The sequence below is a fragment of the Eumetopias jubatus genome, unplaced genomic scaffold (assembly GCF_037043125.1).
Source record: "Eumetopias jubatus isolate StellerSeaLion01/CBP00866 unplaced genomic scaffold, mEumJub1_p1.0 scaffold_9, whole genome shotgun sequence".
Lineage (NCBI taxonomy): Eukaryota > Metazoa > Chordata > Mammalia > Carnivora > Otariidae > Eumetopias > Eumetopias jubatus.
The window spans coordinates 38,507,521-38,533,675 of NW_028274815.1; the positions used below are offsets into that span (position 1 = coordinate 38,507,521).

The 26,155-nt window shown below is 41.0% G+C and overlaps 1 protein-coding gene and 1 pseudogene across 1 annotated transcript in view; both read left to right on the forward strand.

Annotated features, from left to right (window-relative positions):
* The window catches only part of LOC114223447 (immunoglobulin kappa light chain-like), a 111,081-nt gene that overhangs the window by 25,877 nt on the left and 59,049 nt on the right, over positions 1-26,155 (forward strand). The gene's annotated exons all lie outside the window — the stretch shown is intronic.
* Positions 3,423-3,526, forward strand: LOC114203568 (U2 spliceosomal RNA; annotated as a pseudogene).

Sequence of the window (26,155 nt, forward strand, 5' to 3'; positions counted from 1 at the left end):
AGAAAATGGCTCTCAACCTTTCTGCTTCCTTACTTCACTTAGAAACAAGTGTCCACATTCTGCTGACTCTGTCTGCAGCTTTCATCTCTGCATCTTCAAGAGAAAATGTCACCATGCTGTGCAATGTATATGTGTACATATATCATGGAATATATATATATAATGGTATATATATGTGCATATATGTATAATGGAATATTACTCAGCTATAAAAAAGAATGAAATCTTGCCTTTTGCAACAACATGGATTTAGCTAGAGGGTATTATGCTAAGCAAAATGAGTCAGTCAGAGAAAGACAAATACCATATGATTTCATTCATATGTGGAATTGAAGAAACAAAACAAATGAGCCAAAAGGGAAAAGAGAGAGAGAGAGGCAAACGATGAAACAGACTCTTAATTATAGAGAACAAACTATAATGTTTGCCATGGTCACCAAAGGGGAGGGGAGTGGGGGTGGGTGAAATAGGTGATGGGGATTGGGGAGTGCACTGCTGTGATGAGCACCTGCTGTTGTATGGACGTGTTGTACTGTACACTATATTGTACATCTGAAACTAATATTACATTGCACATTAACTGGAATTTAAATAAAAACTTTTAAAAAGCCAATAATTCTAATACTGCTGAAAGGAAATAAAAAGAATTATTTTGACAAGAAAGGACATTTTTACATAGGGATTTTATCCACTGATTTTTAAAAAACGAAGGAAGATCCCTCCCTTCCCCAGGGCAGGCAACAACACAGGAACCACTGTTTGTAGCCAATGGGACTCTTGTTTTTCCCCATTGAACTTTCGATCAAAATAACCCCCTCAATTTCCTCCTAAACTCTAATTAAAAATAACCTACCCTTTGTCTCTTTGGACTTGCCTAGGATTTGTCATAGGTTTCTTTTTTTTTTTTTTTTAAAGGTTGGGGTTTCTTTCTTTTTTTTTTTAAGATTTTATTTATTCATTTGAGACACAGAGATAGAGAAAGAGAGAAAGCATGAGCAGGGAGAGAGGCAGAGGGAGACGCAGGCTCCTCGCTGAGCCAGGAGCCCGATGTGGGGCTCGATCCCAGGACCCTGGGATCATGACCCGAGCCGAAGGCAGATGCTTAACCATCTGAGCCACCCAGGCGCCCCTGTCATAGGTTTCTTGTCCTCTCCTATTCCTGAGTAAACTCATTTTACTGATAAAAAAAAAAAAGACTGGCCATGTACTTTAAAGTTCATCATACCTGTAACTAACAACTCCCAAAGTTTCCCACCCTATCCCTCTAGTGCCTGGACACACCATTCCACTCTGCTTTTTGAGTTCGACTCTTTTAGATCCTACATATAAGTGATCTCATTGAAGAGTTGTCTTTCTGTGTCAGACTTCTCTCACTTAATATAATGACTTCAAGTTCCATCCAGTTGGTTGCAAATGGCAGAATGTCATTCTTTGTCATGACTGAATAATATTCCATTGTGTACATATACCACACCTTCCTTATCCATTCATCCACTGATGGACACTTAGGTCGTTTGTCTATCTTTGCTATTGTGAATAATGTTTCAATAAACATGGGAGTGCAGCTATCTCTGGTAATCTGATTTCTTTCAGGGAGCTTGGAAAGACAAGGTTTATTACTCAGAGTTCCTAGAAGGAACATGTCATACCCGGGGCCACACAGCAAGCACAGCGGTAGACAGAGAAAGAAAGACAGACAGAGAGAGGGAGAGCAAGTCAGGCAGTAGCATTACGATAATAAAAAAGCCAACTGTCAGTTCTTTACAGTGGACATGGGAGCTGCTTTTGTTCAACATTAGCTTGGAGGGGGCCCAGGAAGATGTTCATTGACCTTGAGGAGATTGAAATGCACACACCTATCTACATTGTCATTGTTTCTGATGCTTTCTTAGAAAACAGGGAAATATGCATTGTGTCTGTGACACAGAATTAGACTTTGACAGCCAGATCCTTTTCCCACTACTGCTGGCAGCAGAGTGTGTCTCCGTGGGATTTCTTCCAAAGGGAAGATAGTTTATTTCACTTGGCTCACATCAGTGTTCTCCCCACCTTCCTGGTGGCTCTCTCCACAAGCAGCAAGACAGCAAACAGAGGAGGGTTTGCATAATTGTTCCCTGGGCAGGACCCTCTTGCAAGTCTGAGATAAAAGGTCAGCTTGACCTTGTTTTGATTTATCAGAACTCATCAGTTCAACTTCTCAAAATGAGTTTCCCTCCTCTGCTCATCGGTCGCTAATGTTCCAGTTCCCAGGTAAGGACGGAGTGGGGCATGTGAAAGGAGAATAAGGCTGCAGAGGGTGAGCTCTGGGGGGACTGCAGCTCTCCATGTGGATTCTGTACACTTTTAAATACATATTTCTTGGCCTCTGGGTAATGACAAGAGATGTTTGAATCTAAGAATGAGAAGGACCTAAAAGAAGAATGACCTGTGCTGTAGTGAAGACTGTGCCACAGAAAGAAGGGGATGATGCAGGAGAATTCTAGAGACCCCTATGTGTTTGAAAATTTCTGTAATTTCTTGGAATGGGATATTTTTAATATGTGAGTCAAAATCACACAAAAAGCAAATTAGCATGAAAAATATCCGAAGTAAATAATGAAAATAGCTCATAATATTTGTATGTAATCTTGGATTGCTCTCATTGTTTAAGGATCTAATGGGGATGTTGTGATGACCCAGACCCTTCTCTCCCTGTCAGTCATCCCTGGAGAGCCAGCCTCCCTCTCCTGCGGGGCCAGTTAGAGCCTCCAACAGTGATGGAAATGCATATTTGCACTGGTTCCTGCAGAATCAGGGCCATTCTCCATAGGACCTAATCTATCTGGTTTCTAAGCATTACTCTGGTGTCCCAGGCAGGTGTAGTGGCAGTGATCAGGGACGGATTTCACCCTGAAAATCAGCACGGTGGAGGCTGAGGATGTTGGAGTTTATTACTGCCAGCAAGGTATACAATATCTTCCACCCTGGGTCAGCCCTCCACACAAATCTCCTTGCCTAGAAGAAGGTCCAGCTGCTCACATGTATTACTTCCCTGGGGAGTAAGCAAAATAGATTCTGAGTCTAAGAGGAAGGCGTTGGAGAGCTCTGGGGAATTGTGTGCAGCTGAGGGCCCTGGACCATGCATGGCTAGGGTATACCTCAGGCACCACAGGTTACAGTTCCTCCAGTGCAACAGCTTTAGCATGGCAGACCCTACAGCAGAGTGGATGGGGTCCGGGTTCCCTCTGCGCAACTGGAGGTATCAGAAGGGAGAGCTGAGTAAAAGCTCATGATAGTCCTCCCTGCACTGCATACATTCATCAATTAATTTCATTCGGCCCCATCACTGTGACTGATTCGTAGCTACACACACAAAAAAATCCATTTTTGGTTTTGTTCATTTTGATAGTTGCTAGCGTCCAGCAGCAGGAGGATATTTGGTGATTGCTTCTCGGCCTTTTGGCTAAGATCAAGTGTAGTATCTGTTCTTATCAGGAGGATATGTGGTGATATTAAGACACTGCTGTCTTCTTCTCCCTCACCTTCCCACCCACACCCTGTCCTAGCACCTGTCTCTGTCCTGCGGGGGCAAGCACAAGATGTGTAGTACTGTCTTCGGTGAAGGAACTGAGAAAAACTATTCAGACCCTTGATTTTTTATCTATGAGATAGACTTAATAAACTCTTCATAAACAAAGGCCTAGCCTGAGAAGTCTTTGAAAAATCTCAATCACAGCAAATTGAAGTCAACTGAGGTTTTTGAATTCCAAAGTTGGATTTTATACATAAAGAACCAAGTCAGAAGAATGAGGGAGCATAAAATGTATGCCATAGTCAACAGAATTTGGATGAATACAAGAGAATATAAAAGCCCAAGTTGTGCCTGTTGCAATCAGAATCTTAAGTCTTCATGCAGGGACAGTAATGAGAATGTGAAGACACGTGGTAGAGGTCAGCTATTGGAACAACATCAAGCTCCGGGGCTCATGTGTATTGGGGAGGAGATGCTGGTGGGGTTGAGGCTCAGATTTGGATCCACATGGAAAGTCAGATGTAGTTCCTGGGAGATGACAGAGTAAAGGGACCACTGCGTGGCCTCCCCAGCCATGCCCCGCTGACACTGCCAGTTTCATGGAAAGTGTTGGCTCTAGTGGTGGCACTCTAGGTCCTTAGCAATTCCAAGTTTAGTGAAGTTCCTATCTCATTCCTAACCTGGATCCTATCATACATTCTTATTCAAGCCAGAAGAGCATAGCTGAGCTTCCAAAATTTGATTCTACCCCCATAGTATGCCTGGAGAGATTTGAGAAAAATGATCATTGAGAGAACATGTAGACAAAGAAGATGGTGACCAGAGGCAGAGCCAGGGCTGGGAAGATTGGCAGGGGATGCAGTGGTGGGGCTAAGGCTCCTGCCTGAGACACAAGCACAATCAGTGCAGCATTATAAAGGGAAAACGTGGGAGCTTTAACTCTGTCTTTCTGACTCAGAGGCCCAGCCACATTTCCCATCCCAGACTTCAGCAAATGTTTGCAGGAGAAATCCATCCTGGGGTTAAAGGCTCAGCTCCGGGCTTATCTATTAAGGCAGCTCCCTGCAACTGCCAAAGCTCAGCTGCATTCTCCTCCCCAGCAGAGCCCACCTGTCTAGGCCAAGCCAGAATATTTGCCCACATTCAAATTTTGCAATTTCCACTAGGGTATAAAATGACAGGAGAACATCCCATCACCTACAAAGAACTTTCTGTCTCTGGAAATGTAGGTCATCTGGTCTTCGTTCTTTGTATGGCTCTCTGTTGTCATCATAAACATGAGTTTTACCTTTATTTTTTTGTTCTCCTCTGCAATTGTTGCAATGGTAGTGTAGGTCTTGTAAGATCTACCGCATCCTAACGGAAAGTGGAAATGCCTTTTATTTTCAAATAAAGTATATTATGTGGATAAGACATTGGTGGTATATTGCAAAACCCAGTGGTCTAGATCAATCTATTAATGCATGTGGCATGATCATGAAAATGATTCAAGGAAGAGAAAAGAAATCACTGAAGAAATGGTGGTCTTGCCATCATCAAAATGACAATTGACAACTAATGTATTTGCAAATTCCAGGCACATTGCCTAGATATATATGCTTTACAGATGCCCCATTGACAATGGGTACTCTAATAACATTTTGATTAAATGAAAGGGCATATTAGTTATGGGGTTATGGGAGAAGTAAATGAAGGTTTGAATTCACAAAATGAAAAATGCTGCGCTTGCTTAAGGAAGCAAACTATATTTGTGACGATTACCTGCTCCCAGATATTATATCCCATGGACCATGTGTGGTGCCCTGTGTCTCTCTTCACCATGATAAACAGATGGGACCTGACTAAATCTATTGATCCACCAGTTCCCTGTGCCCCAGCCACTCCCTGAGGACTGAACACTTCTACCTGTTACCCTAGGCCTTCCTCTACATCCCAGTCCCACCTAGCATCTGGCTCAAACAGCACTTCGTCATGAAAGACATACCGAGTAAAGGGAACAGGATTTCCCTAGGGAACTCAGCAGGTCTGTACATCTTGAGAGTGATCTGTGAGTATGATGGGCACAAGGTGCAAGCTTCCAGTGCTTTCACCGTCTGAAGTGGTGTCATGTTTCAAATTTATATTTCCCTATTGGCAAATGCTGTGGAGTAACCTTTCCTATGTTTATATATACATGTCCACATATATATAATATAAATCATATATATATGATAACATATATATATGATTTGGAATTCTTTTTTTATTAACATATAATGTATTATTTGTTTCAGGGGTACAGGTCTGTGATTCATCAGTCTTACACAATTCACAGCACTCACCATAGCACATACCCTCCCCCGTGTCCATCACCCAGCCCCCCATCCCTCCCACCCCCCACCACTCCAGCAACCCTCAGTTTGTTTCCTGAGATTAAGAGTCTCTTATGGTTTGTCTCCTTCTCTGGTTTCACCTTGTTTCATTTTTCCCTCCCTTCCCTTATGATCCTCTGTCTTGTTTCTCAAATTCCTCATATCAGTGAGATCATATAATTGTCTTTCTCTGATTGACTTATTTCTTTTAGCATAATACCCTCTAGTTCCATCCATGTTGTTGCAAATGGCAAGATTTCATTTTTTTGATGGCTGCATTATATTCCATTATATATATATACCACATCTTTTTTTATCCACTCATCTGTTGATGGACATCTAAGCTCTTTCCATAGTTTGACTATTGTGGACATTGCTGCTTTAAACGTTGAAGTGCACATGCCCCTTCGGATCACTTTATTTGTATCTTTGGGGTAAATACCCAGTAGTGCAATTGCTGGGTTGAAGGGTAGCTCTATTTTCAGCTTTTTGAGGAACCTTCATACTGTTTTCCAGAGTGGTTGCACCAGCTTGCATTCCCACCAACAGTGTAGGAGGGTTCCCTTTTCTCTGCATCCTCACCAACATCTGTCATTTCCTGACTTGTTAATTTTAGCTATTCTGACTGGTGTGAGGTGGAATCTCATTGAGGTTTTGATTTGGATTTCCCTGATGCCGAGCGATGTTGAGCACTTTTTCATGTGTCTGTTGGCCATTTGGATGTCTTCTTTGCAGAAATGTCTGTTCATGTCTTCTGCCCATTTCTTGATTGGATTATTTGTTCTTTGGGTGTTGAGTTTGATAAGTTCTTTATAGATTTTGGATATTAGCCCTTTATCTGATATGTCATTTGCAAGTATCTTCTCCTATTCTGTCGGTTGTCTTTTGGTTTTGTTGACTGTTTCCTTTGCTGGGCAAAAGCTTTTTATCTTGATGAAGTCCCCATAGTTCAGTTTTGCCCTTGCTTCCCTTGCTTTGGCGATGTTTCTAGGAAGAAGTTGCCGTGGCTGAGGTCGAAGAGGTTGTTGCCTGTGTTCTCCTCAAGGATTCTGATGGATTCCTGTCTCACATTTAGGTCTTTCATCTAGTTTGAGTCTATTTTTTGTATGGTGTAAGGAAATGGTCCAGTTTCAGTCTTCTGCATGTGGCTGTCCAATTTTCCCAACACCATTTGTTGAAGAGACTGTCTTGTTTCCATTAGACATTCTTTCCTGCTTTGTCGAGATTAGTTGACCACAGAGTTGAGGATCCATTTCTGGGTTTTCTATTCTGTTCCATTGATCTATGTGTCTGTTTTTATGCCAGTACCATACTGTCTTGATGATGACAGCTTTGTAATAGAGCTTGAAGTCCGGAATTGTGATGCCACCAGCTTTGCTTTTCTTTTTCAACATTCCTCTGGCTATTCGGGGTCTTTTCTGGTTCCATACAAATTTTAGGATTATTTGTTCTGTTTCTTTGAAAAAAGGAATTCTTAATTATAGAGTAGTCTGATTCATCTTTTTTGTCATGTGTTTGTTTTAAATGTTTGTGTGTGTCTCATTCAATAAGTTACTGCCTCTCCTTAGAGCCTAAAAAATATTCTTCTATGCATTCATCTAGAGGCATCATTATTTTACCTCTCACACGTAGATAGTGCTCTACCTGAAATTCATAATTTCCCTGGTGTTAGATGGGTCAAGACTTTTTTCGATTTCTCAGTTTATTCTTATTTCAATATCCAATACACCTTACCATTCATTGCAAATAACAACAATAAACAAAACACAAAAAGCAGACTATACCCCACTCCAATGCCTTTGCTAGAAATCAAGTGATTATGTATATGTGAGTCTTTCTCTGGACTCCTTGTTCCCCTCCATTTCTCTACTTGTCTATCTTTGTATCTACAGTAACTATCTTAATCTCTGTAGCTTTATAAGAAGTCTGGAAATCTGGGTATTGTAAGTCTTCGGACTTTATTTTTCTCCTTTAAGATCTTCTTGACCATTCTGGGTCCTTTGAATTTCCATGTAAATTCTGGAATTGGCTTTTTCATTTTCTAGGAGATTTTAATTGGATTGCATTGAGTCTATATGTCAAATTTGGGAAAACTGAAATCTTCAAAATATCAAGTTTCCCACTCTTTGAGCATGGAAAAACGCTATTTAATTCAATCTCCCTTAATCCATAATAGATGTTTATGTATTGACATTGTATGCAGACACCTTGTTAAGTTATTTCTAGGGGTTTATTTGCAGATTCTCTAAGAATTTATGTACGCATTTTGTTATCAACAAATAAAGATATTTTGCTTCTTCTTTTCTTTATTTTGTAAGTTTCTCTTTTTTCTTCCTGTGTTTCTTTTTTCCCCCTTATTGCACTGTCTAGGACCTATAGCATAATTTTGGATAGAAGTGGTGATAGTGGACATTTCAGTCTTTTTCACAATGTAAGGAGTAAAATATTCAATAATTTACCACCCAGTATGATGTTTGCTCTAGGATAGTGATAGACACTTTATGAGAATAAGGTGTTTTTCCATTATTTGTGGCTTGCTGAGAATTTTATCATAAACAGCTGAGTTTTTTGAAATGATTTTTCAGCTACTAATGAGATCACTTAAGGAACAAAGAAAAGATCTGTCTTCAAGATAAATTCCTTTTTGGGCATCTGGGTGGCTCAATCATTAAGCATCTGCCTTCGGCTCAGGTCATGATCCTAGGGTCCTGGGATTGAGCCCCGCATCCGGCTCCCCACTGAGGGGGACGCTTGCTTCTCCCTCTCCCACTCTCCCTGCTTGTGGTCCCTCTCTTGTTATATTTCTCTCTGTCAAATAAATAAATAAAATCTTTTTTTTTTAAAGATAATATTTGTTTATTTTAGAGAGAGAAAGAGAGCACAGCAGCAGGGAGAGGCAGAGGGAGAGGAAGAAGCAGACTCCCTACTGAGCATTGAGCCCAGTGTAGGGCTCCATCCTAGGACCCTGGGATCATGACCTGAGTGGAAGGCAGATGCTTAACCAATTGAGCCACTCAGGCGCTCCTGGAAAATAAATTTCTGATCACCTCCTCAATCCAACCTAATCCAATGATGCATTAAGGAAGATGTCCATGCACATTGGGAATGGAAAGAAAGTAATAGGACCACCAACCTCTCTTTTGCTTCCAACATTCTTGTGCCAAACACCATCTCACTGAATCTAGGTGAATAATGGGGTGGGAGGACACAGGAAGCAAATGTTGTGAGCACAGGAGAGAAACTCTTCCCTCAGGCTGAGCTCCAGGCATCTTCTGCCATGACCACCTGGGGATGGGTTACTGAAGTGCTGAGAAGAGGAGGCGAATGGTCTCTATCGCTGGAAGCCCAGATGCCTCTCCCCAGCTGCTTTGCATGTTCCTCCCAGCCCACCCTGCTGTCCAGAGCCCATATCAATACCTGGGTCAGTGCTCTGGGGGAGATCTGCCTCAGTTAGGGCACAGAATGAACCATGGTAGTCCCAGCTCAGCTCCTCTGCCTCCTGTTAACTCTGGCTCCCAGGTGAGAGGAACATGGGATGATTCTGCATGTCAGTGAAATCTTTGTGTTGTTTGGTCTTATCACTTGGCACCTTTGCTTAGCAAGCAAAAGAATTAAAGCTCAAGGTAGATGAACACACCTGAAGACAGTGGTTAAGATGTCGATTACGTGGCTGACTTTTCTGTTTTATTTCCAATCTCATATACCACTGGAGAAATTGAGATGACACCATCTCCAGCCTCGTTGTCTTTGTCTTCAGGAGAAAAAGCCACTCTCAGCTGCAGAGCCAGTCAAAGTGTTGGCAGCTCCTTATCCTGGTACCAACAAAGACCTGGGCAGGTTCCCAGACTCCTCATGTATTGTACATCCAACAGGGTTGTTGGTATCCCAGACCGGTTCAGCGGCAGTGGGTTTGGGACAGACTTCACCCTCTCCATCAACAGCCTGGAGCCTGAAGATGTTGCAGTTTATTACTGTCAGTGGTATAGTGGCAGGTATGCACAGTGATTCAACATGAGACAAAACTTCTGTAAAGCCTTGATGATTATTTCATTTTACCAGGTGTTTCCTTTATAAGCAGCTGCTGTGGTGGTTCCTGTCTCAGCATCTCTGTTCTGTTTGGAAATACTGAGGTTCTGAAAACTAACTCCATGACAAGACTTGGACTCTGATTACTGGATTTTTCCTCAAACTTAGCTGCACCACCAGTTCATGAACAATTTCACCACCAATGGCTTCAGATCAGATTCATATGAATGGACACCTCTAAAGGTCCTGATCGGTGTAATAAGACAACCACATGGACAACAAAGAAGGATTGGAAGGGAAGAATGAAAACTATCGTAATTCACAGATGAAAGGATTCTATGCAGATAAAATTCAAAATAACTTACAAAGAAACTACTGGAAACAACAGGAGAAATAAGTCATCACTGGATTCAAAGTCAACATGCAAAGGTCAGTGTGGTTTATATATAAAGGAAATAAATGCTTAAAAATTAAAATTAGAAAACCCATTGTTTACAAGTGCCTCAAAAACATCCAATATTTAGGAAAAATAACAAAATTATTAATAATAATTATTAACAGAATATTATTCAAAGAAAATAAAACCTGGGTAAATGGAAAGCCATATTATATCCAAGGATTGAAAGTCTCAGTATTGGGAAGATGTCAATTTTATCTTCCCTTCAGTCCAAATCTGTGTATTTGCTGGAAAATTCATGCCTCATAAATCTCCAGTCCAAGCAAGGGAGCTTTCCCCCATCCCAGTCCCTAGCCATGATAAACACTCAACATTCTGTCTCGTGGAAGGGAGCCTGGAGATGCTGGTGCACAGCCTGCTCTCTCCAGGAGTCCCTTGTATGAATATAAACACCCTTTCAATTTCTTTTGGTATGTGGAGTCCGTCAGCCTCAAATTAATGCCTCTTAACTGGAAAAAGGGTCCATCTCACCTCCATAGAAAAAAAACCATGAAACATAAGTGTTGAAGGAAACAAGAAAAGAAGGAAAGCCCATAGTTGTGAACCCCATTCTTCTTTCTTCACTCTTCCTTGGCTCATGAGCAGAATCAGAAATAGGAACAGACACTTAGAAGCAGAGTCTGGGATAAAGGAAAGGCTGAGAGGTCTCAGTGTTGAGCAAAGCTTCCAGCAATCTCACACAGTCAGAGATGAAAATTAGTCAAGGATGAAAGAGAAGGAAAGACTCTGACAAACTCCAAAGACTTCAGTTGGAATCCCAGCAGGGCTATCTCGCCGGAGGGCTGGAAGAACTGGGAAGAGCCAGTGGTGCATCATCCACGCTAACCCCAGACTCAGGGACAGGACAATCCTTGACTGGATGGAGGTCACATAGCATCCAATAGCACTTCAGTCTGCCAGAATCACATGTCATTTCTTTCTGCATGATAAAAATCATCCTAGAGCCTAAAATCACCACTAAAATGTTTCTCAACAAATATGTGTATAAATCTACATACATAGTAAGTGTATAGAGCACAGTCTGGTTTTCCATCAATAACTCCAGGAGGAAAATAAACAGGCAACAGAAACAGACCCCCCCGCCAAAGTTGCAGCTATTGGGTAATAGGATGTTAGAGGCTTAATGCATTCACTGAAAGATTGAGAATTCTGACAGCCTGAAATGATTAAAAGTAACCAAACAGAAATTCAAAAATAATAATCGAAATCGAGAACTCAACAGATGAATTTAACAGTAGATTTATCAGAGCTGAAAAGAGAAATAGTAAACAGGAAGATACATTATAAGGTTGGAATATCAAATCAATGGAAAACATATAAAAGGTCATAAAAGGCAAAAGGGATACTCCAGGAAAAACAAGTCCAATGTATTTATAACTGCAGTTCACAAAGCAGAGGGGAGAGTACAGGCAGAGACAAGATTTGAAGAGGTAGTGACTGAGGAAATTCCAAAACTGATCACAGATTGAAGGAATTCTATGAACCCTCAATAAGATAAATGTCCCTCCAAAATTATACCAAGGCTCACCTTACTACCAGTGCTGAGAAAACACACACAAAATGGGGGAAGAGGAGGAAAACAGAGAGGATAAAGGTAATTGTTATAAGGTAAATTGTCTTTAAAAGAGCAACAATGAGAAAAATCACATAACTCTTAACACTGGATGCAAGGAGACAATAAAATAAAATATATTTTGAAGGTATAGGAAGAAAGTATGTGCCAATTTAGGATTCTATATAGGAATATCCTTTATAACAGAAGACAAAATAAATACATTTTACAAAAACAAACACATAGAAATTGAATCATCAGAAGACCAATATGAATAGAAATCCTACAAGGACTTTTTCAGGGAGAAGAAAAGTAAGTCCATACATAAGTTCAGAGACTTAAAAAGGAGTGAAGAAGAGTACAAAAGATAAATATGTGGGAAAGTCTACATAAATTTTGACTGTCTAAAATAATAATATCTTGTGGTATTTACACAGATGCAGAATTAAAATATATGTCCAATTAAAACATGGACACGGGGGGGGGGGCGGAGCAAGATGGCGGAGGAGTAGGAGACCTGGATTTCGTCTGGTCTCAGGAATTCAGCTGAATAGGGATCAAACCATTCTGAACACCTACGAACTCAGCAGGAGATCGAAGAAAAGAATAGCAACAACGCTCTGAACAGAAAAGTGACCACTTACTAGAAGGTAGGACGCGTGGAGAAGTGAATCCGAGGCGATATTCGGGAGGATAGACGGCGGGGGAGGGGGCCTCCATCGGCCGCTTCTGGCAAGTGCTAGAGCCGCGGAGCACAAAATCGGAACTTTTAGAAGTTGGCTCCGCTGAGGAACATTGCTCCAGTGGCTAAGCGGGGGATGGAAACCACGTGGGACAGTGTGGTCTCAGGACCCTCGGGGTCACAGAAAGACTGGGGGTGCCTGAGTGCGGCAGAGCTCCCAGGTATTGGAGCAGGGAAGCCAGCTGCACAGACGGAGCGGAGGGGCGGCTCTCAGCTCGGGGTTGCCATAAACAAAAGGTTGCCGTGATCCGCGGCCCAGTCGGGCCACTGCTCCTCCAGCAGGGACCCAACAAGCAGCAGGGCCAGGGAGACTCCCCTTCCTCCCCCAGAAGGAGCGGCGCAGGAGTGCACCGCAGGGAATTGCTGGGTTTGGAGACTCCACACGGAGCCGGGTGCCCGAGATAGAAACACTCACAGGCCAGGTGAGCACGGAGTGCGGCCGGAGACCGGGGACATGGGAATGAATGTTTTTCTCTGGGGACGCACTGGAGAGCAGGGCCCCGAGTTCTCAGCTCCTCCAGGCGGAGATTGGGAGGCCACCATTTTCACCCTAGTCCTCCAAAGCTGTGCCGAGAGCTTGCAGGGAAATAAAGCTCTTGAGAGCAAACCGGAGCAGCTTCCTTAGCCCAGACCAACAAGGGCGGGGCAATTCCACCTCCGGCAAAGACATTTGGGAACCACGGCAACAGGCCCCTCCCCCAGAAGATCAGCACGAACAGCCAGCAAGCCAAGACCAAGTTTACCAATCAAGGAGAACGGGAGAACTCCAGCGCTAGGGGAATACTGCACATAGAATTCATGGCTTTTTTTTACCATGATTCATTAGTTTTTCAAAGTTAATTTTTTAATGTTTTTTCTTTAATTTTTCTTTTTCCCTTTTTCAACCAACATCTTATCAATCCCTTTTTTAAAAAAACATTTTTTATTTTTCATTTTTAGAGTCATATTTTATCCCTTCATAGTAGTTACCCCTATTATTGGCATATATATATAAGTTGCTCTCTCTTTAAAATTTTGAGATACAGTTTCTTCTAACAGATCAAAATATACCCTAAATCACTAGTGTATGGCTTTGTTCTAGTCTCCTGCCTGATCACATTCTCTCCCTTCTTTTTTCTTTTTTCTTTTTTTTTAAATCTTCTTTCTTTTTTCAAACAACTTCTTATCTTACCAATTCCTTTTATAAAATATTTTATAATTTTCATCTTTACAGTCATCTTCCATCCCTTCATTGTATCAACCCTTATTTTGTACATATATAAGTCTTTCTTCCTTTAAAATTTTAGGAGGCACTTTCTCCTAACAAACCAAAATACGCCCAAAATCTAGCGTGTGGCACTGATCTATGCACTACCCCGATCATATTTGATCATAATCTGTTTTTTTTGTTTTGTTATGTTTTTGTTTGTTTTTATCTTTATCTTTTTCTTTTTTCTCTCTCTCTTTCTTTTTCCTTTCTTTCCCTTTCTTTTCCCCCGGTTTCAGGTCTTTTCTGATTTGTATGGAGTATATTTGCTGGGGACGTTGTTAACCTGTTAGCATTTTGTTCTCTCATTCATCTATTCTCCTCTGGACAAAATGACAAGACGAAAAAAATCACGTCAGCAAAAAGAACAAAAGGTAGTACGGTCTGCCAGGGACCTACTCAATATGGACATTAGTACAATGTCGGACCTAGAGTTCAGAATCATGACTTTAAAGATACTAGCTGGGCTTGAAAAAAGCGTGGATGTTATTAGAGAAACACTTTCTGGAGAAATAAAAGAACTAAAATCTAACCAAGTTGAAATCAAAAAGGCTATTAAGGAGGTGCAACCAAAAATGGGGACACTAACTGCTAGGGTAATGAGGCAGAAGAGAGAATCAGCGATATAGAAGACCAAATGATGGAAAATAAAGAGGCTGAGAAAAAGAGAGATAAACAACTACAGGATCACGAGGGCAGAATTCGAGAGATAAGTGATACGATAAGACGAAACAACATTAGAATAATTGGGATCCCAGAAGAAGAAGAAAGAGAGAGAGGGGCAGAAGGTATATTGGAGCAAATTATAGCAGAGAATTTCCCTAATGTGGGGAAGGAAACAGGCATCAAAATCCAGGAGGCACAGAGAACCCCTCTCAAAATCAATAAAAATAGGTCACCACCCCGACATCTTATAGTAAAACTTACGAGTCTCAGAGACAAAGAGAAAATCCTGAAAGCAGCTCGGGAGAAGGGATGTGTAACCTACAATGGTAGAAACATTAGATTGGCAACAGACCTATCCACAGACACCTGGCAGGCCAGAAAGGACTGGCATGATATCTTCAGAGCACTAAACAAGAAAACTATGCAGCCAAGAATACTATTTCCAGCTAGGCTGTCATTGAAAATAGAAGGAGAGATAAAAAGCTTCCAGGACAAACCAAAACTAAAGGAATTTCCAGACACGAAACCAGCATTACAAGAAATATTGAAAGGGGTCCTCTAAGCAAAGAGAGAGCCTAAAAGCAGCATAGACCAGAAAGGAACACAGGCAAGATACAGTAACAGTCACCTTACAGGCAATACAATGGCACTAAATTCATACCTTTCAATAGTTACCCTGAATGTAAATGGGCTCAGTGCCACAATCAAAACCCACAGGCTATCAGATTGGATTAAAAAATAAGGCCCATCGATATGCTGTCTGCAAGAGACTCATTTTAGATCCAAAGATACCCCCAGATTGAAAGTGAGGGGGTGGAAAACCATTTGCCATACTAATGGACACCAAAAGAAAACTGGGGTGGCAATCCTTATATCAGACTAATTAGATTTTAAAACAAACACTGTAATAAGAGATGAAGAAGGACACTATATCCTACTTAAAGAGTCTATCCAACAAGAAGATCTAACAATTGTAAATATCTATGCCCCTAACATGGGAGCAGCCAATTATATAAGGCAATTAATAACAAAAGGAAAAAAACACATAGACAACAATACAATAATAGTGGGGGACTTTGACACCCCCCTGACTGAAATGGGCAGATCTTCTAAGCAAAAGATCAACAAGGAAATAAAGACTTCAAATGACACACTGGACCAAATGGACTTCACAGACATATTCAGAACATTCCATCCCAAAGCAACGGAATACACATTCTTCTCTAGTGCCCATGGAACATTCTCCAGAATCGATCACATCCTAGGTCACAAATCAGGTCTCAACCGGTACCAAAAGATTGGGATTATTCCCTGCATATTTTCAGACCACAATGCTTTGAAACTAGAACTCAATCACAAGAGGAAAGTCGGAAAGAACTCAAATACATGGAGGCTGAAGAGCATCCTACTAAAGAATGAATGGGTCAACCGGGAAGTTAAAGAAGAATTAAAAAAATTCATGGAAACCAATGAAAATGAAAACACAACTGTTCAAAATCTTTGGGATACAGCAAAGGCAGTCCTGAAAGGAAAGTATATAGCAATACAAGCCTTTCTCAAGAAACAAGAAAGGTCTCAAATACACAACCTAACCCTACACCTAAAGGAGCTGGGGAAAGAACAGCAAATAAAGCCTAAACCCAGCAGGAGAAGAGAAATCATAAAGATCAGAGCAGAAATCAATGAACTAGAAACCAAAAGAACAGTAGAACAGATCAACGAAACTAGGAGCTGGTTCTTTGAAAGAATTCACAAGATTGATAAACCCCTGGCCAGGCTTATCAAAAAGAAAAGAGAAAGGACCCAAATCAACAAAATCATGAAGGAAAGAGGAGAGATCACAACCAACACCGAAGTAATACAAACAATTACAAGAACATATTATGAGCAACTCTATGCCAGCAAATTAGATAACCTGGAAGAAATGGGTGCATTCCTAGAGATGTATCAACTACCAAAATTGAACCAGGAAGAAACAGAAAACCTGAACAGACCTATAACCACGAAGGAAATTGAAGCAGTCATCAAAAATCTCCCAAGAAACAAAAGCCCAGGGCCAGATGGCTTCCCAGGGGAATTCTACCAGACATTTACAGAAGAATTAATACCTATTCTCCTGAAACTGTTCCAAAAACTAGAAATGGAAGGAAAACTTCCAAACTCATTTTATGAGGCCAGCATTACCTTGATCCCAAAACCAGACAAAGACCCCATCAAAAAGGAGAATTACAGACCAATATCCTTGATGAACATGGATGCAAATATTCTCACCAAAATACTAGCCAATAGGATCCAACAGTACATTAAAAGGATTATTCACCATGACCAAGTGGGATTTATCCCCGGGCTGCAAGTTTGGTTCAACATCTGCAAATCAATCAATGTGATACAATACATTGACAAAAGAAAGAACAAGAATCATATGATCCTCTCAATAGATGCAGAAAGAGCATTTGACAAAGTACAGCATCCTTTCTTGATCAAAACTCTTCAGGGTATAGGGATAGAGGGTACCTACCTCAATATCATAAAAGTCATCTATGAAAACCTACAGCGAATATCATTCTCAAAGCTGAGAGCTTTTCCCCTAAGGTCAGGAACGCGGCAGGGATGTCCACTCTCACCACTGCTATTCAACATAGTATTAGAAGTCCCAGCCACAGCAATTGGACAACAAAAAGAAATCAAAGGCATCCAAATCGTTAAGGAGGAAGTCAAACTCTCACTCTTTGCAGATGATACAATAGTGTATGTGGAAAACCCAAAAGACTCCACCCCAAAACTGCTAGAACTCATACAGGAATTCAGTAAAGTAGCAGGATATAAAATCAATGCACAGAAATCAGTGGCGTTCCCATACACCAACAACAAGACAGAAGAGAGACAAATCAAGGAGTCAATCCCATTTACAATTGCACCCCAAACCATAAGATACCTAGGAATAAATTTAACCAAAGAGGCAAAGGATCTGTACTCAGAAAACTATAAAATACTCATGAAAGAAATTGAAGAAGACACCAAGAAATGGAAAAACGTTCCATGCTCATGGATTGGAAGAACAAACATTGTGAAGATGTCAATGCTACCTAGAGCAATCTACACATTCAATGCAATCCCCATCAAAATACCATCCACCTTTTTCAAAGAAATGGAACAAATAATCCTAAAATTTGTATGGAACCAGAAGAGACCCCGAATAGCCAGAGGAATCTTGAAAAAGAAAAGCAAAACTGGCGGCATCACAATTCCGGACTTCCAGCTCTATTACAAAGCTGTCATCATCAAGACAGTATGGTACTGGCACAACAACAGACACACAGATCAATGGAACAGAATAGAGAGTCCAGAAACGGACCCTCAATTCTATGGTCAACTCATCTTTGACAAAGCAGGAAAGAATGTCCAATAGAAAAAAGACAGTCTCTTCAACAAATGGTGTTGGGAAAATTGGACAGCCACATGCAGAAGAATGAAACTGGACCATTTCCTTACACCACACACAAAATTAGACTCCAAATGGTTGAAAGACCTAAACGTGAGACAGGAGTCCATCAGAATCCTAAAGGAGAACACAGGTAGCAACCTCTTCGACCTCAGCCGCAGCAACTTCTTCCTAGAAATATCGCCAAAGGCAAGGGAAGCAAGGGCAAAAATGAACTATTGGGATTTCATCAAGATTAAAAGCTTTTGCCCGGCAAAAGAAACAGTCCACAAAACCAAAAGACAACCAACAGAATGGGAGAAAATATTTGCAAATGACATATCAGATAAAGGGCTAGTATCCAAAATCTATAAAGAACTTATCAAACTCAATACCCAAGAACAAATAATCCAATCAAGAAATGGGCAGAAGACATGAACAGACATTTTTCCAAAGAAGACATCCAAATGGCCAACAGACACATGAAAAAGTGCTCAACATCGCTCGGCATCAGGGAAATCCAAATCAAAACCTCAATGAGATACCACCTCACACCCGTCAGAATGGCTAAAATTAACAAGTCAGGAAACGACAGACGTTGGCGGGGATGTGGAGAAAGGGGAACCCTCCTACACTGTTGGTGGGAATGCAAGCTGGTGCAACCACTCTGGAAAACAGTATGGAGGTTCCTCAAACAGTTGATAATAGAGCTACCATACGATGTAGCAATTGCACTACTGGGTATTTACCCCAAAGATACAAATGTAGGGTTCCGAAGGGGTACGTGCACCCCAATGTTTATAGCAGCAATGTCCACAATAGCCAAACTGTGGAAAGAGCCAAGATGTGCATCGACAGATGAATGGATAAAGAAGAGGTGGTATATATACACAATGGAATATTATGCAGCCATCAAAAGGAATGAGATCTTGCCATTTGCAACGACGTGGATGGAACTGGAGGGTGTTATGCTGAGTGAAATAAGTCAATCAGAGAAAGACATGTACCATATGACCTCACTGATATGAGGAATTCTTCATCTCAGGAAACAAACTGAGGGTTTCTGGAGTGGTGTGGGGTGGGAGGGGTGGGTGGCTGGGTGATAGATAGTCTGGCTAGGTGATAGACCTGGGGAGGGTATGTGAGCTCCGTGAATTGTGCAATACTGTTGAATCACAGATCTGTCCTTCTGAAACAAATAATGCAATATATTTTAAGAAAAAAAAGAGAAGAAGAAGATAGCAGGAGGGGAAGAATGAAAGGGAGTAAGTCGGAGGGGGAGACGAACCATGAGAGACGATGGACTCTGAAAAACAAACTGAGGGTTCTAGAGGGGAGGAGGGTGGGGGGATGGGTTAGCCTGGTGATGGGTATTAAAGAGGGCACGTTCTGCGTGGAGCACAATGTTATGTGTTATGCACAGACAATGAATCATGGAACACTACATCAAGAACTAATGATGTATGGTGACTCACATAACAATAAAAATTAAAAAAATAAAATAAAGAAAACATGGACACAAATGCTCAGAAGGCACAAGGTTATAATTTAGGTTAGAGTTTTGAAGATGCATGCATTTTCTGGAATGTGGCCAGATACTAAGGCATATAAAGACAGGACAAGCCAAAGATACATGTCATAACTGTCTAGGATACACAACAGTGTAAGACAATAATATGAAATTCAAAAACATATTTAGGAATAAAAGAACCAGTACTGCGACCACACACCAAATCAATACCACATAAATTGGTATGGAAAAGATGACATAAAGTTATATAAAATTGCCTGGCAAAATATTACACATTAAACCAAATTAAAAGACAGTTGAAGACTACAATAAACTATTTTTAATGTATTCTTTATAAATAAAGCATCAATATTCTAAACTATAAGAACTTTCAAAATGATTAGGGCAAAGCATCAAAATCTATGTAGAAACATGAAAAAAAGAACAAATGATTCCAAGAAAAGACATACAAATAGCTTTTAAGGATATACAGACTGTTCCATCTCACTAATTATTTGGAAAATGCAAATCATAACTACTTTGGGATGGTATTTCAAATCTATCAGATTTGAGAAAATCTGAGAACGTAAGAAGCACGTATTTAGACAAAGTTGTGGGGAAACAAACACTCTCATTTATAGCTTCTGGCATTGGAAACTTATATATTCAGAGAAGAATATGACAAAATTACATGTGTGTTAACCATCTGACCTATAATTTCATTTCTAGGAATTCCTGGAGATACACCTAGGAGGTTATTCATTGCAGCACTGTTTGTAATTGTTTGCAAAGTACTGTCAACAAACTACACTCCCTTATATGAAAGTATGGTTGAAAAACCGATGGTCCATCCACACAATGGAGTACGTCTCATCTGTGAAAGGGAGGATTTCTATGAACTGATATGGAGTGACTTCCAGGATTTATTGTGAAATGAGAAAAGCAAGGTGCAAACAATTCTCTGTACTATCTTACGTTCCTTGTAAGGATGAAGGGGATAAAAATGAAACAAAACAAACAACAAAGAAAAATTCTGTGAGGATAAACCAGAGTGAGATTGTTGCCTACAGGGTGGGATGGAAATGTAATAGAAGGGACAGAGTTGTGACATAGCTCTGAGCATAACATTTTTTTTCTTTTTCTTTTTTTTCTGCCTTTTTTTTTATGTTATGTTAATCACCATACATTACATCACATTTTTGCTTTTGCGTATTTCTGACTTTGGGAATCATATTAACTGTACACACATTCAAAAACATAAATAAATGTTATCAACAAGGATGAGGGAAAATGCAGTTGTTTTCCTTGTTTTAGACGGAAACTCAGGGATCAGAGAGAATCTGTGTGAGCACTGAGATGCTCTCCCAAGTGATCCGGTAGAATTTGGACAGGCCATGCAGAAACCTGTTATAAACAATAGAAAGAAAATCTTTCTAAGAAAAAAGTTTAATGTGAACTGATTTAAAAATACAGGATTGCTATTTTGCAAATTGCAGGGCACACGATCTTCAGATGGAAAGTAAGAACACTCATTCATTTTTCAGGCCAAACACTCTGAAAAATTGTGGACTAGATAAAGGATTCAGAGAACGTTGGGAAGGAAGTGAAAAAGCCCAGTGATAAAGGGACATAAGCAAAGGACACTCACAAATCCCTGAATAATGCAGACTTCTTTCTTTTTGTGGAATCAGGGAGCAAAGTAAGGCACAGAAGCACTGCTCCTAGCCTTCCAAATGTATTGCATTCAATACAGTTTGAATAAATCATTTGAATCTTCCCATAATTTTTGACTTAATCCTCTACCAATACCATGATGTACTTCATTTAGAGAAAGATAGAAGAAGTTGTCCCCCGCCCCCATAGTCATCTGTGGGCACCACCTCCCATGAGATGACTTAACAGAGTGAAGCTAAGATCTAATCCAAACTGAGAACTTGAAGATGAGTTTCGTGGGCAGCCATCATTCTGTGCTCCGAAAACATCCCGGGTGTGTGAAGGAGGGGAGGCCAGCGGGACAGACAAGAATGAAACCACACCACAGGTTACAACCATAGAGGACAACAAAAGTGTGGTATAAGCACAGACTAGGTGAGTCACTGGGAACCCCAATCCTGACCACACGATAGTGACCCCATTGCTAATTAGAGAGTCTTGAGCACCAAAATATTGAATGACCTCCACAGGGCTTGGGTCCCAGCCATGGGGAGGAAAGACCAGTTCATAGAGCATTGACGTCAACTGAAAACTACATCTCACTATCTAATGTGCCCACACTCTTGCATGGTACCTGGAAACTAATTATGATTTGTCATAGGCATCAAAAATAAAGCATGTTTGAAAATGTGCAAGAGAAAGTACACTGTACCCTGGAAAAGACGCTCAATTAAATAGTAAAAACCTCAGGGTGTCTCCCCACACATGGCCACAAGAGGGGGCACCTGCACAACAGTGATCCCAGAGAGGAATCTGGGTTTACCTGGTACTAATGGCCCAGAGTCCAGACTAATTTTGGTCATCATCATCGTCATCATTGTCGTCATCGTCGTCATCATCATTGTCATCATCATCGTCATCATTATCATCGTCATCATCGCATTGTCATCATCGTCATCGTCATCGTCATCATCATCGTCATCGTCATCGTCATCGTCATCATCGTCATCATTATCATCAGTATCATCATCACTTTTTCATTCCATTTCAGAGTTTACCGTTTAAATGTAGCAACAATTTTATAGTTCCTCCTACTGCCCATTATCCAGCTGATTCTATGGTCCCATGACAATTCATATTTAGAAAGACTCAGAATGATCTAATCAAAGGGTAATTGGAACTAAAAATAGTTCCTTCTTTGACAAAGTGTTTCAAGCACAATGTAAGTCTGGAGAATTGACTCACAAAGAAAATATGCATGAGGGGGAATAGTGAGTGGGAAATTTTGTCCAATAAAGGGAAGGAACACTAGATCTCTGGAGTGTGGTCTTGTCAGTGATGAGCATCAGGAGGACACAGATCAAGGCACTCCCCTTGGCAAGCATGACAAGGGCAAAACCTGCAGCAGCTCCCCAGGCTGGTGGCCATGGCGTTGGAGACCATTAGGTCAGACTCACATTTGCTCACGTCGGCAGTCACCTCCTGAATGCAGAGACAGAATTGGCTTGGTCTGGCATCTCAGCTTCTCAGAACTGTGGACCCAGAATGCCAATGACTAGAACAATGAGGAACAGTATATTTGGTTAGATTTATAATGATAACTACATTCAGGAAAGAAAAATGGGCAGAGGAGACACCTCTCCGTACCCAATTAAAAAATCACAACCTGGTCACTCTTTTCCCTTCTCGTACTGATCCTTAAGATGATATTGGAAATTTCACAAAGTCAGCTTAGTCTCATGTATTTATCCCCAGTCCTTGACTCTTCCCAACCTGAGCCCATGATTGGACTGTCTCCAGGCTTCTGTTGCAGGAGCCTTCAGGTGAAGTTTACACTGCTGCCTGCACTGTGGAGTCCTTTACAGAGAGACACACATGTGATCCTTGATAGCCTCTAAGATACAAATATGAATCTTTATTCTGCTCCCACTCATCCAGGCTGAAGACATGCTTTCATACGGTTCCCCGGTCTAGGTGTTTCCGGGACAGACCTTCCCGCCCCTGGTGCTCTGCATCATGGTAGGGGATAGTTTTACAAATAAGTGATATTCAGGAAGAAACAGTGATGGCTATTCTCATCCAGTGCATGAGATAATTAAGAATAAAGACTAACTATGATATTTCGGTCATTGATTCTGGGGACAGATGTTCAAATTTTTTAATACAATCCATAAAATATCTAATATATGTGAGAAAAATATGATTTTGGTACATCATTTCTTTACTTCAAAATTATTACTTCATATTTGCATTTCCATGATAAGTCTCTTTCTTCTTCCAATTTCCCACAGGCAGCTGTGTTACTCAGGCTCCAGCTGTCTTGTCTGCGGCAGAGGGAGGGGGTGTCTCCATCGCCTGCAAGCCAGTCTCAGTCTCATCCTTGTTCCTTGGACACACCTCCCTGCGCTGGTCCCCGCAGAAGCCGCACCAATCTCCTCAACCACTGACCTGCAGGGTGTCCCACAGGGCTCCTAGGGGCCTGTTCAGTGGCAGTGGGTCAGGGACAGATGCCACACTCACAGTCACCAGCATGGAGATGGGAGACCCCGCACACACTTGGGTGAACAGCACACTCCCTGGGACCCTGCGCAGTGTAACGGCCCTAAACACAACCTTCCCCTGTGGGGTCAGCCCTTCTGCTCAGTCAGAGCAGCTGCTTCTCTCAGAGAAGAACCAAGCTGGGGTGAGGTGAAAAGGGTGCAGAGCCCCTGAAGGAGGTCAGGAAGACCTTCAGGGTCTGGTCCCAAGCCCCAGGGTCCCTTTCAATGGATAAGCCATGTCCAGAACAATGTGGTTGAGGCGGCTCACAGATGGCACCATGCTGACTCTCTGCCCCTCAGCTCTCAGCAGGGCTGACCCCTGAGGAATGATTGGCCACCTGTTCCCCATGGCACCAAGAACAGCCCTCCCCTGCATCAGTGGAAAAATCAGTAAAATCCAAATATAACTTTTAGATTTGTTAATAGCATAGTATTATCATTAATTTTGGGTTTTGAGAATTATGCTATGGTTATGTACAGTGGTACCATTAGAGAAAGGTAGGGCAAGAGTAGGTGGGAACTGTTATATTTGAAACTTTAAGTAAGTCTAAAATTACTTCAAAATAAATTATGGCATAGAAATAAAAATAAGTAAAAATATGAAAAGAGCATAAGGGCATTCTGAAGACTTCCACAAGCGTCACTCTATTTTTGCTTCATTCTCTAGTTGTAATTCCAGTGTCTGGGGGCACCAACCTGGGCTCCCAATGTCTCCAGTGTGTTGACTTATTTGCTCCATCCTGGAATATACACAAGGTGTCCAAAAATGGCTAAAGCCTACTTCTGAGAATAAGAACTCCAAGTGACTGGAGTTCGATGTCTGTTAAGAATCCCATTTCTCTTTAATTTGAGGGCTTGGGGTCCAAGTTCTCCATTTAAAAATTACTTCATTAGTTACAGTTAACTCTTGAATAGCATGGGTTTGCCTAAGTGAGTCCACTTACACATGGATTTTTTTTTTATAAACACAGTCCAGTATTATAGTGTATTTCCTCTTATGATTTTCTTCATCACATTTTCTTTTCTCTAGCTTTCTTTATTGTTATAATACCATATATAATACATGTAACATACAAAATCAGTGTTAATCTACTGTCTATGTTATTGGTAAGGCTCCTGATCAACAGTAGGCTATTAGCAGTAAAGTCTGGGGGGAGTCTAAAGTTAGACATGGATTTTCAACTGCATGGGGTGGTGGTTGGCACCATTAACCCCCGTATTGTTCAAGGGGCAACCGTAGTTGGTCCACACCCTCATTCCCTTTCAGGGTGGCTATGATGCTCATTTAAATCCATCAGAAGTCACTTCCAATTACATAATAATGAACAGTTTAGTGACTCATTTCTGCAAAAACAAACAAGAAACAAGCACTGTACATGGCTGGAAAAATGATCAAAAACTATTTCAGTACTTTATTTTAGGAAATTGCCAAAGGAACAAAATAAATGGAGAAGTGCTTATTCTTGAAAAAGAACTAGAGCTTCAAGTAAGAACAGGAGAGTCTGTGTCTTTTTACCTGGAAAAGCTCACTATGTCCCGAATCAGTCACCAAGATCTGTCCCTTACCAATATAAGGATGATGACAAAAACTAGCAGGTTACTGCCAGGAAAAAATGGTCTTCAGTTGGATTGTGGTTTGGAGCAAGATCCTTCAGCAAATCCAGCTTTTAAACATAAAATATTAAAATATTGGCGGAATAAGAATGCCTGGGTGGCTCAGTCGGTTAAGCAGCTACCTTCAGCTCAGGTCATGATCCCAGGGTCCTGGGATCCAGCCCCTCATCTGCATCCAGCTCCCTGCTTATCAGGGAGTCTGCTTCTCTCTATCCCTCTGCCCCCCACCCCCCGCTTGTGCTCTGTCTCTGTCTCTGTCTCTCAAATAAATAAATAAAATCTTTAAAAAAACATATTGGCAGAATAATGGGAAAAAACTTCACACATAATGGAACATATTAATCTGTAGATCAAAGAAACTCAATGAAATCTGTTCAAGAGAAACACAATGAGATTCACAATTATGCACAGTAGAGTAAAAATGACCAAAGACAAAGAGAAAATCTTGAAAGCACCAAGAAAAACAACAACTCATTTTTTAAGGGAAACAATAATACATTGGCTAATTTTTCATCAGGGTTGGTGGAGACTACAAACAGGGACAGATTTAAACTGCTAAAAGAGAAAAAAGAAGTCAACAAAGAGTTTTATAACCACAAAACTATCCTTCAGAAATAAAGGAAAAGTAAAAATATCCCCTGAGAAGCAAAAACGAGAAGTCATTACTGGCAGATATGCCTACAAGAATCATAAGAGGAAATCTTTCAGACTCAAGGAAGTGACATAAGGAGCTAACTCAAACCTACAAGAAGGAAAGAAACACTCAAAAATAGTAAAGAAACAAGAAAGAAGATAGAAACGAAAGGATGTTATATGCAACTAATAAACCATTGAACACTACATCAAAAACTAATGATGTACTTCCT